Source organism: Haemaphysalis longicornis, unplaced genomic scaffold (assembly GCF_048455015.1).
Source record: "Haemaphysalis longicornis isolate Haplotype H1 unplaced genomic scaffold, Haemaphysalis longicornis Haplotype H1 scaffold_107, whole genome shotgun sequence".
Taxonomy (NCBI): Eukaryota; Metazoa; Arthropoda; class Arachnida; order Ixodida; family Ixodidae; genus Haemaphysalis; species Haemaphysalis longicornis.
In genome coordinates, this window is record NW_027526212.1 from 865,627 (window position 1) to 875,327 (window position 9,701).

Sequence of the window (9,701 nt, forward strand, 5' to 3'; positions counted from 1 at the left end):
GAGAAGGAGGAGGTTACGATGATGATGGCGACGGCTAGGGAGACCTATTCTATAAAAATTACCAGGCTAATCACGCTGAAGTTGATACCTGAAAAGCGGTGCATCGACATGTTTTTGTCACCATGTAAAATTTAAAGCCGATCTACTCGGCGCCGCTCCGGGGCTCCTCGTCCGCACCATGAATCCCTCTCTCACAGCGGTTATCCCAATGGTTATTGCCCTCGCCATCACCGATGCCGGTTTCACGAGTTCCGCATTCGGCTGACAGCGGCAGTAGAACCGTTATCAAAAGATTGCGGAGAATCAACATCACCGCAAATGTGCGTAAAAACGCTCGAAATCCACCGCCACCGAGAATGTAGCCGTGGCCGTTGCTGCCTCAAGTTCCACGTCGCCGACTACCTGCGGGTGCTGCGGGTACCTGCCGGTTGAAAGCAACTTACCCCGCTGGACCGCCTGCGTGAGCACATAATTCTTCTTTAGCTTGAAGGCCACTCCGAGCGACATTGTCGCGTCAACGGTCCTCGTCGACCAGCTGACCGTAGTTCCCCTGGCAAAAGAATAATACATCTTAGTCTGGCCGTATGTAAAGTCTTTCTCTCTCCCTTCGCCGGTGTATTTCACGCCTAATTACGCGACCATCCCGGGTGTCCGGTTTAGGCGTGCACATGTTGGGGGTGGAGGAAGGAAGCATGCATGCACAACAGGGCTTAATGCCGCTACCGATGACATACCCGTTCTGAGGGTGGGGTATATAAACGTGGGAGTCTCATGGCTCAATCCACCATGGCAGCTGTCTTCCGCAATCGAGCGGTTTGGGTGTGAGTTAGTGTGTAGCACAGACAATAAGATGCCTACGACTGGGCAGCGAAATAAACACCCGCGTGTGTGTCCGCTAGAATAAAGGTCGAAGCCTTCGAGGTGTTAACTCGTTATGGAATGGATGCATGGCGTTCGCTTAGAGGAAGAAGAGCTGAAATTGAAGAAGCGTTAGCCGGAACAGAAATGAAAATTAGAGCGAAAACAAAGATAAGCCGTTGCCGCCTCAAGTTCCAACCGTTTGAGCAGCTGCGAATCCCTCCCGGATGAACAGCAACTGTCCCGCTTGGAACGTCGACGTGGGCAAATATCACTCGTTGAGCTTAAAGGAACACTGAAATGATTTCGAAACATTGCGAGATTACGAGCGCTAATTATAGTCTGGAGTCTGTAGGCCATGTTTCCACCGATCTTGCGGCGTTTACGCGGCTTTATTCACCAGAAAAATCATTTTGAAAATGCTGTCCTCCTCGCTGTACCACCGCCCCTTTCCTTAGGCGTTTTCATGTTAAGTCCGAAAAAAACGGCTTGGCTTGACTGCGCTACTGCACGGCTCGCCGACTTCCGACGGAGTCAGTTGTCCCACCGTTTAGTCCGCCGGCCGCCGACGGGTCGTCGCAATTGGTTCGCTGGCTTGAAGCTAAGCCACGGCCAGTTTACAAATGGAAGTGTCTTTCTTTAGTTCGTTATTTTGTACACTGTATCAAGCTCCAAGTCCAAGTTGCTCCACACAAGCGCACATGCGACGCTTGGCTGACTGGTACGCTAGTACGAAAACCTCAGGCCAATTGAAGGCGGGAGAAAAGACCGCGAAGTTAATATACGTACTAAGGCAATATAATCAACCGAAGCTTCTTATCGTACAGCATAAAACTAGAGTGCATGATGCACTTTTTGCGCTGGGAGCACAAGCACAGCGGTCAGCAGCACGACCGCACATCTGCAACGCTTTTTCGTGTAAGAAAGGAACTTGCTAGACATAACACATTGTGGAAATTTGGGGGGCGCCTACTGCACGAGCGCTATACCACAGTCCTCTAAGCTGCTTAAACTGCTGAAACTAAAGAAAAAAGCAAACTTATTCTACAATATATACTTTATATTTCCGGTACCCGCAGCACTGGAAACAGAGACGTGTCATTCACGCTGAAGGATGGAGTCTCTGTCAACTCGTTGCCGTAACTACTGGACGTCTACGGTCAACAGTCTCTCATCTTGACTCCCGTGCGTCCGCCATCTCTGCTTGCGCTGCGATAGGGTAGGTAACATAAGAAGGCGGTTCAAAACTCCACGTTGCAAGTAATGCCACCGCTATGGCCACTTGTCATCAGCAAGTGTCCGAACCTATCCAGACAAGCTTCGTTCGGGTCGTGAAGCGGAAGATGACACTGTAGCATCTGACATCATGGATGCAAGTGAGGTCGTGGATTCTTCAGGGGAAGCTGTTGCAGAGCAGCGACCAGGATATAGGGCTCGTGCGGTGTCCACGGAGGATGCGTCCCGTTTGGTACCCCCTGAGGATGAAGTAGGGGGCGCTAACGTTGCGGTCCCGTCTGCGACGTGGGTCGAGCCACCACCTTACCGGGATCGACCACCGTCGACGAAAAATGAAGAAATGGAACTGGACACCTGCGCCACTTGATGAAGTGGAGGTTTTGGGTGGAAAACCAGAGGTCATGGAGATCAAGCAGGCGAAGAAGTTTCTTGTCAGGGATGCTTCAAATCCTGCCCCTGCTGCTTCGGCGGTGCCATCCACGGCTTTGGCGACAGGTGCCACGTCCGCCTTTGGTACAGGCATGATAATTTCATAGGCTCCTCTAGTTGCCGACCCTGCATCGTAATCAGGGGCAGCTTCCGCTGCCTCCCCGGCTGCGGAAAGTGCAATTACTGGTTGCCTTCCTGCTTCCCCGCCTCCAGATCCTGATGGAACTGGAGGTAGGCGAGGTAGAGACGCTACACTGCTGTAGGGTTTCATGGTGGGTGCTTTTTTCTTTAAGATTGGGATGTTGTATGTCTGTGGCTTACGTAACAAAAGGCGTCAAGGCCGACTTCTTCACTTAATACGGGGTTGGAAGATTGATGTATTGGCTATTCAAGAAACCAAAATCGAGTCGGATGAAGAGACTGCGGAAGCTCTAGCTCCTTTTCAATCAGAGTACAAAATGTGCGTCTGCCACGCCAAACGGTTATCTTCTGGGGGCATGCTCTTTCTGAAAAAGCGCCTCCAATGCGGTGTGGAATTTGCATCCACTGATCAGGAGGGGCTCCTAATCGTATGTGACCTAATGATCGCGGTTCATTCATGGAGGTTTCTTGTCGTTTATGCACCATCTCAACCTCGTGAACGGGAGGAATATTTTCTGTCATTAGAGACTCACCTGGTCACTGAGCGCCACTTAATGGTATTAGGGGACTTTGACTATGTGTATAACCCGAGTGACAGGTCGTGTAAGCACCAACGATCGAACAATAACGACGCAATAATATTGGAAAACATTTCTCGTGACTGTCACCTTTCTGACATTGGAGAAAATGACCGACTGCAAAATCATTTTACACATTTTCAGGGAGCCTCTCAGACTGGGCTAGACAGTATTTATGTTTCGTTAGATACCCTACCGTGTGTGCATGGCTACTCTGGGCATCCGGTATTTTTAGCGATCACTGCCTTGTGACTGCTGCACATGGTAGCCAACAGTGTAAGACTCGTCGCCTGCACTGGGAGTTATGGAACTTCAATAATTCGTTACTATCCAATCAGCCTTCTTTGCATTGTTCCAGAAATTATGCAAAATTACAGAAATTGCTATGATATGCCTATGCTCGCACGGTGGGAATTATTTAAGCACGAAGTAAAAGTCACTGCTATTGAAAAGGCTGCAGTCATGGCGTTTGAAAAGAAAAACCACATAAATGACTTAAATACATTATTGAAGGAACTGTATGAACTTTAAAGCCGATTTCCTGGTCCATTTATAGATGACATTCCGAATGTCAGGCCGCAGCTACAGGCGTGTGATGTTGAGAAATACCGGGGAGCACTAGGGTGGGCGAGATCACAGAGCTTTGCTGAAGTTTAACCATGTTGCCGGTCTCTAGGCTATGAGCGCCGTCAATGCCCTGTCTAAACAGGAAATTGAAATTGAGTATGAAGGAAAAGTAATTGATGCCATTAATGGGATAATGATGGCCTTCGCCTATTATAATAGAACTCTATTCCATGATCCCAAAAAAAATAGCGAGCGAGTACTCTATTGACAAATTGATTAGTTCACTACCCAAAATAAACCAGGACAAGTTAAGGGGACCAGGGGATTGGAATTCAGGAATTGGTGTCTAGCATTGAATCATGGGCGAAAGGCAAACTCCCAGGGCCTTATGTTCTCACTCCAGAATTTTACAAGACATTCTGTTCTTTGCTGGCTCAATTTTTACTTCGGGTTTACCGCGCGGCTTACAAGACGATATCTTCCACCTACGCTGTACGAAGGCCACACTGTTCTAGTCCCGAAAAGTAGTTTTCCTGACAAACTACGTAAAGTAGAAGCATAAGGTCCCGTTTCCTTGTGTATTGTAGATTATAAACTATTCGCCAAGATTTTGGTCAGCCGTCTTCAAAATGTAAATGAGCTCCTATTTGGCGACCGTCAGACATGCGGCATCCCTGGGCGATCTATTCAAACTGTTAAGGGGTTTATTGGTGCTCAGGAACACCGAGGAAGCAGTCTGAAGACAAGGGGCGATGCCGAGCCAGCTGAACCTCTTCTTCACAAGCTCCTTTTGATGATGATAGATGAGGTGTGCCTAAAGCACGGCGGTGATGATGATCCACGATAATGCGCGGCAATGGCGCTGTCAGGGAATGTCCCGTAGTCTTCGCTACAATTTCCCCCCGCGGAAGAAGACGCCATCCTGGCGGCGAATTACGGAGCAGACGAAACCAGAGGCTCGTGGTAGGGTTTTAAGCGCTGCACGTGGACAGTCTCACGCCCACGGCGGCGGAGGTCCGTAGAGAGGGCCATAGGCTCAACGATGTAGTTTACTGGTGACGTACGCTCCAAGACGCGGTAGGGGCCATGATACTTGGCGAGAAACTTCGTAGACAATCCCGGGGTGGTCGAGGGAATCCATAGCCAAACCAATGACCCCGGCGAATAAGTTGGTGCCACAGCTGTGTCGTCGTGGCGAGATTTTTGCCGCCACTGGTCTTCAGCTGTGAAGGTTTTCGCGAGTTGTCGGCACTCTTCCGCGTGTTTGGCGGCTTCTGATGCTGGGGTGCACTCCGAGACATCCGGACGATAAGGAAGCACGGTGTCGAGAGTGCACGATGGTTCTCGTCCGTAGAGTAGGTAGAAAGGGGAGAAGCCGGTTGTAGCCTGTATGGCCGTATTGTACGCGTAGGTCACATAGGGGAGAACAAGGTCCCAGTCATCGTGGTCGGAGGAGACGTACATGGAGAGCATGTCTCCAAGAGTTCGATTAAAACGCTCAGTGAGGCCATTAGTCTGCGGGTGGTACGCAGTTGTTGTACGGTGGATAGTACGGCACTCAGTGAGGAGCTTCGCGACAACATCGGATAAGAAGACGCGTCCTCGGTCACTTAGGAGTTCTCGAGGCGCTCCATGGCGCAATATGAAGCGACGTAATAGAAAGGAGGCGACGTCTCGTGCTGTGGCGGTAGGCAGTGCAGCGGTTTCAGCATACCGCGTGAGGTGGCCGACCGCAACAATGACCCATCGATTCCCGGCGGCTGTGTAGGGCAAAGGCCCGTACAGGTCAATGCCTACACGGTCAAATGGTTTCGCCGGGCAAGGAAGGGGCTGCAGCGGACCAATAGAACGTGACGGCGGTGACTTGCGGCGTTGGCAGGTCGCACATGATCGGATGTACTTGCGCACAAAGTTGTACATGCCTCGCCAATAATAGCGCAGGCGGATACGCTGGTAAGTTTTGAGCACCCCTGCATGGCCACAGGTGGGATCGGCATGAAGAGTGTCACAAATGTCGATGCGCAGATGACGAGGAATAACAAGCAGCCACTTCCGTCCTTCGCTGTCGTAGTTGCGGCGATATAGCAACTCGTCGCGAATCGTGAAGTGCGATGCTTGCCTGCGCAGAGCCCGAGATCCGTGAGCGGGTGACGTGCCAGAAAGCAAAGAGATGAGGGAAGCAACCCAGGGGTTTTTTCGCTGCTCTGTTCGGATGTCGGAGAAAGAAAGTGGTGACATGTCAGCGTCGTCAGCACGGAGGCACCCGGAGTCGTGGGACACTGACATTGGAGAACGGGAGAGGGCATCCGCATCGGAGTGTTTGCGGCCGGATCGATATACAACCCTTATGTCGTACTCCTGGAGCCGCAGAGCCCACCGTGCGAGCCGCCCTGACGGATCTTTTAGTGTGGACAGCCAACAAAGTGCGTGGTGGTCTGTGACCACGTCGAAAGGGCGACCGTACAAATAGGGCCGGAACTTGTCCAGCGCCCAAACAATGGCCAAGCACTCCTTCTCCGTCACGGAATAGTTGGATTCGGCTCGGGTAAGGGTGCGGCTGGCGTAGGCAACGACGTATTCATCAAAGCCTGACTTTCGCTGGGCCAGTACAGCGCCAAGGCCGACCCCGCTGGCATCAGTGTGGACCTCCGTAGGCGCGTCAGGGTCAAAATGCCGGGCTGGTCACGGGCTGGTCACGGGCTGGGGTCACGGGGCAGGGGACGTGGTCGATTGCTCGTCGCCGTGGGCTGGGGCTGCCCGACACGGCCGATGTTTCCTGGACGATTCCGCCCGGGCCGAGACGATGCGATGTGGAGGCCAGGATGGGGATGACACCGCACACTCCACCAAACTGTTAAGGGGTTTATTGGTGCTCAGGAACACCGAGGAAGCAGTCAGAAGACAAGGGGCGATGCCGAGCCAGCTGAACCTCTTCTTCACAAGCTCCTTTTGATGATGATAGATGAGGTGTTCCTAAAGCACGGCGGTGATGATGATCCACGATAATGCGCGGCAATGGCGCTGTCAGGGAATGTCCCGTAGTCTTCGCTACAAAACTAACATTCACTTAGTGAGGTCTATACTTGAGTGTGTTTCGGATACTTCAGCCTAAGTAGCTTTAGTACAACTAGACTTGACAAAGGCACTCGATCGTGTGAGTCACCCTATCCTGTTTCATGCTTCAAAGCTTGTGAACGCAGGGTCTCGGCTTACCGACGGTATTCAACTTTGTTATGCCAATGATTCGACAAAAGTGCTAGTCAACAATTCACTAACCAAACCAGTTGACCTTCTTTCATCGGTTCGTCAAGGGTGCCCTTTATTACCACTCCTGCCTTGCTTATACCTGGAACTAATATGTGATGCGCATAATACAGGACATTAGTGTTAGAGGGTTTACGCTATTGTTCTTCGAAGTGAAAATGTTAGCATATGCCGATGATGTCACTTTATTTTGTACTGACAAGGCAAGCGTGGAGAATGCTCTTGCCATTACACGAGTATTTTGTGAGATTTCAGGTGCGGCCATGCATTTTGAGAAAAGCTGCGAATTTTGGTTGGGAGAATGGGAAACGACACCCGATTGCCTCGCAGCCGTCTCCGAAGCTTCGGATAATTGTGGCCTGCCGAGGGGACCAAGCCCGGAGCACGAAGCACTTCAAACCACCACTGCGGCAGTGACCGCGGCCGGATGTTTATGCCAACGAGCGTGTATGCTGCGAGCTTTGGACTCTTGCGTGGTGCGTGTGTGTGCTGTTCGGCCATCAGAGTCGCCCCACGCCAGAGCAGCGCGTCAGACGTTTTCTCCGAGTTGTCCTCTATCTTGGTACCATATATATGCAATCCCAGTTTTATAAATTCATTAAACGTTTTTTTTTTTTATTATTATATCAAACCCCAGTTTCTTCCACGCAACATGAGCCGCGACCAAGCTTACATAGCGCTGCCAACAGGATTAGGATTTAGGGCCGACGAGGAGACGAAAGACGCTGACGAACCGCTGCTCGACGACGAGACTGCAACACGCACACGAGGGGAATCAACAGACTCCACGACAACAGTGACCGCCTTGCTGTTGGCTTCGACGGAACGCCACGTCTTGTGTTCAGCGAAGAAGGTGTGGTTCGGCGATTCATCTGTGGTCCTACTCTCACGCGTTCACGTTCTGCTCTGCTCGGCGTTCTAGATCGGGAGCGGGCTCGGCCAACACCACCTAGCTCGGCGCGCAGGTGTTGCCTTGACTACGTCAGCCCACTACACGCGTCCACATGATCGTCACGCGCTTCTACTCCGGCTCCTCCCCTTTGCCCCTCGATCGGCGGAACAGCTGGTGTCGCCACGCGCGCGATTGCGGCTGCGCCTCCCTCGGCTGCGCCCTCGCTTCTCCGTGGCGATGTCTAGTGGCACGAAATTGCGGTCGTCTTTTCTCCCGGGGGCCCTGCTTTCCTTTCGCTCCCATTGCCGCCGTTTCACGATATATGGGATCTTGAATTTGTTTGTGCAGACCTGCATTCCGGTCGTGTGGGGCCCTCCGCACAGTTTTCAATGCGGTTTGCACTCAAATTCGTGTTCCTCTCGCGCGTCGCGTTTGCCGCACGCGAGGCATACCCGTCAGTGCGGTTGCGGACATGCGTCCCTTCTCTGGCCAATCTTTCCACACGTGGTACACACTTCTGGGTGTTGTCTGTACAGGTTACACCTCAGCAGTACTGCGCCGTACTTGACTGTCGACGGTACTTTGAGGCCTTGAAATAGGACGATCACCGCCGTGGAATTGCCAATGCGATGCGCGTCCAGCGCTAGCGGGTTGTATTCGTTAACTACATTCTCTCTAATCTCCTCTGCGGTGTCTTCCCTGTCTATATCGTGTATCACTCCCTTGGCACTGCCGTCGGGGGCGGCTTGGTATGCATAGACCTCGTATTCTTGCTCGCTCACTCGTAACGACTGTAGCTGTGCGTACTTCGCTGCGCGGGCCTCGCACGGCGTGCTCACAACGATGATGTTCGGCTGCGTGTTCGGGCAAATGGTGTCACGTAAGGCTTCGTCCCTAGCGATACCGGTGGCCGTTCTTATTGCTGCCATGAGCTCTGTCGCTCTGACGCGCCCGGCGTGGAGTCCGCGCCGCGGTCTAATTATAATCTTATGCTCATCCCTCGGTATGCCTGCGGGCGTGCCGACTTAGTAATTGCAGCGTTAACTTTCTTGACATAGTGGGGGTTGTAGCTGGGTGAGGCCTTGGCGCGGACTCACCGGTTAGCGATGCTTGCTTCGTCGTCGACCCTAGCTGCTTGGCTGCGGCGTTGGCGGCGACGCGTCGACGCGGCAGCACCCAGCCGGCGGTGTCGTCGGCCGTGAGGGTCTCTCCCGGCACGGCGGCGACGGTGCGGCCGGTTGATCGGTCGACTATGGTTGCTTCTGGCGTTAAATCATCATCCCCGTGGTAGGGCTCGTCGCTCACTTCCATGGCGGTGGCCACCTCAAGCCTCGGATGCGTTGGGGCAGCCGGCGTTAGGCCTAGCGGCTGCCGCCGGCGTGGCCGGGAGCCGGGGTCGAGCTAAGCCCGAAGTAGGCTTAGACAGGCGGCGCCGCCTCGGGGCATTAAAAGTCCCGTAAAGAAACTCACCAAATTTGGTGTCAGTCTACTCCTTGTGTGAAGCTGAACACGATAGTAGCTTTTAAGACTCACTGGGGCAAAAGGCCCGCCGAAATTTGGTAACATTTACGGAGCCGATGCGAATCACGTTTGATCGCCTCGGCCGCAGGTGGCGCCCACCAAAACCCTCCATACCCGATGCCAATAATGGAGAATATCATTGATGATATCACGACAGAAGGCTCAAAATAATTTATTGTCATGGACGTGAAGTCAGCGTTTCTGATAGGACGAGT

The 9,701-nt window shown here is 52.5% G+C and overlaps 1 pseudogene; it reads right to left on the minus strand.

Moving 5' to 3' along the window:
• Positions 1 to 9,276, minus strand: part of LOC144160576 (uncharacterized) — a 35,967-nt pseudogene extending 26,691 nt beyond the window's left edge.
• Positions 9,277 to 9,701: the final 425 nt, after the last annotated feature.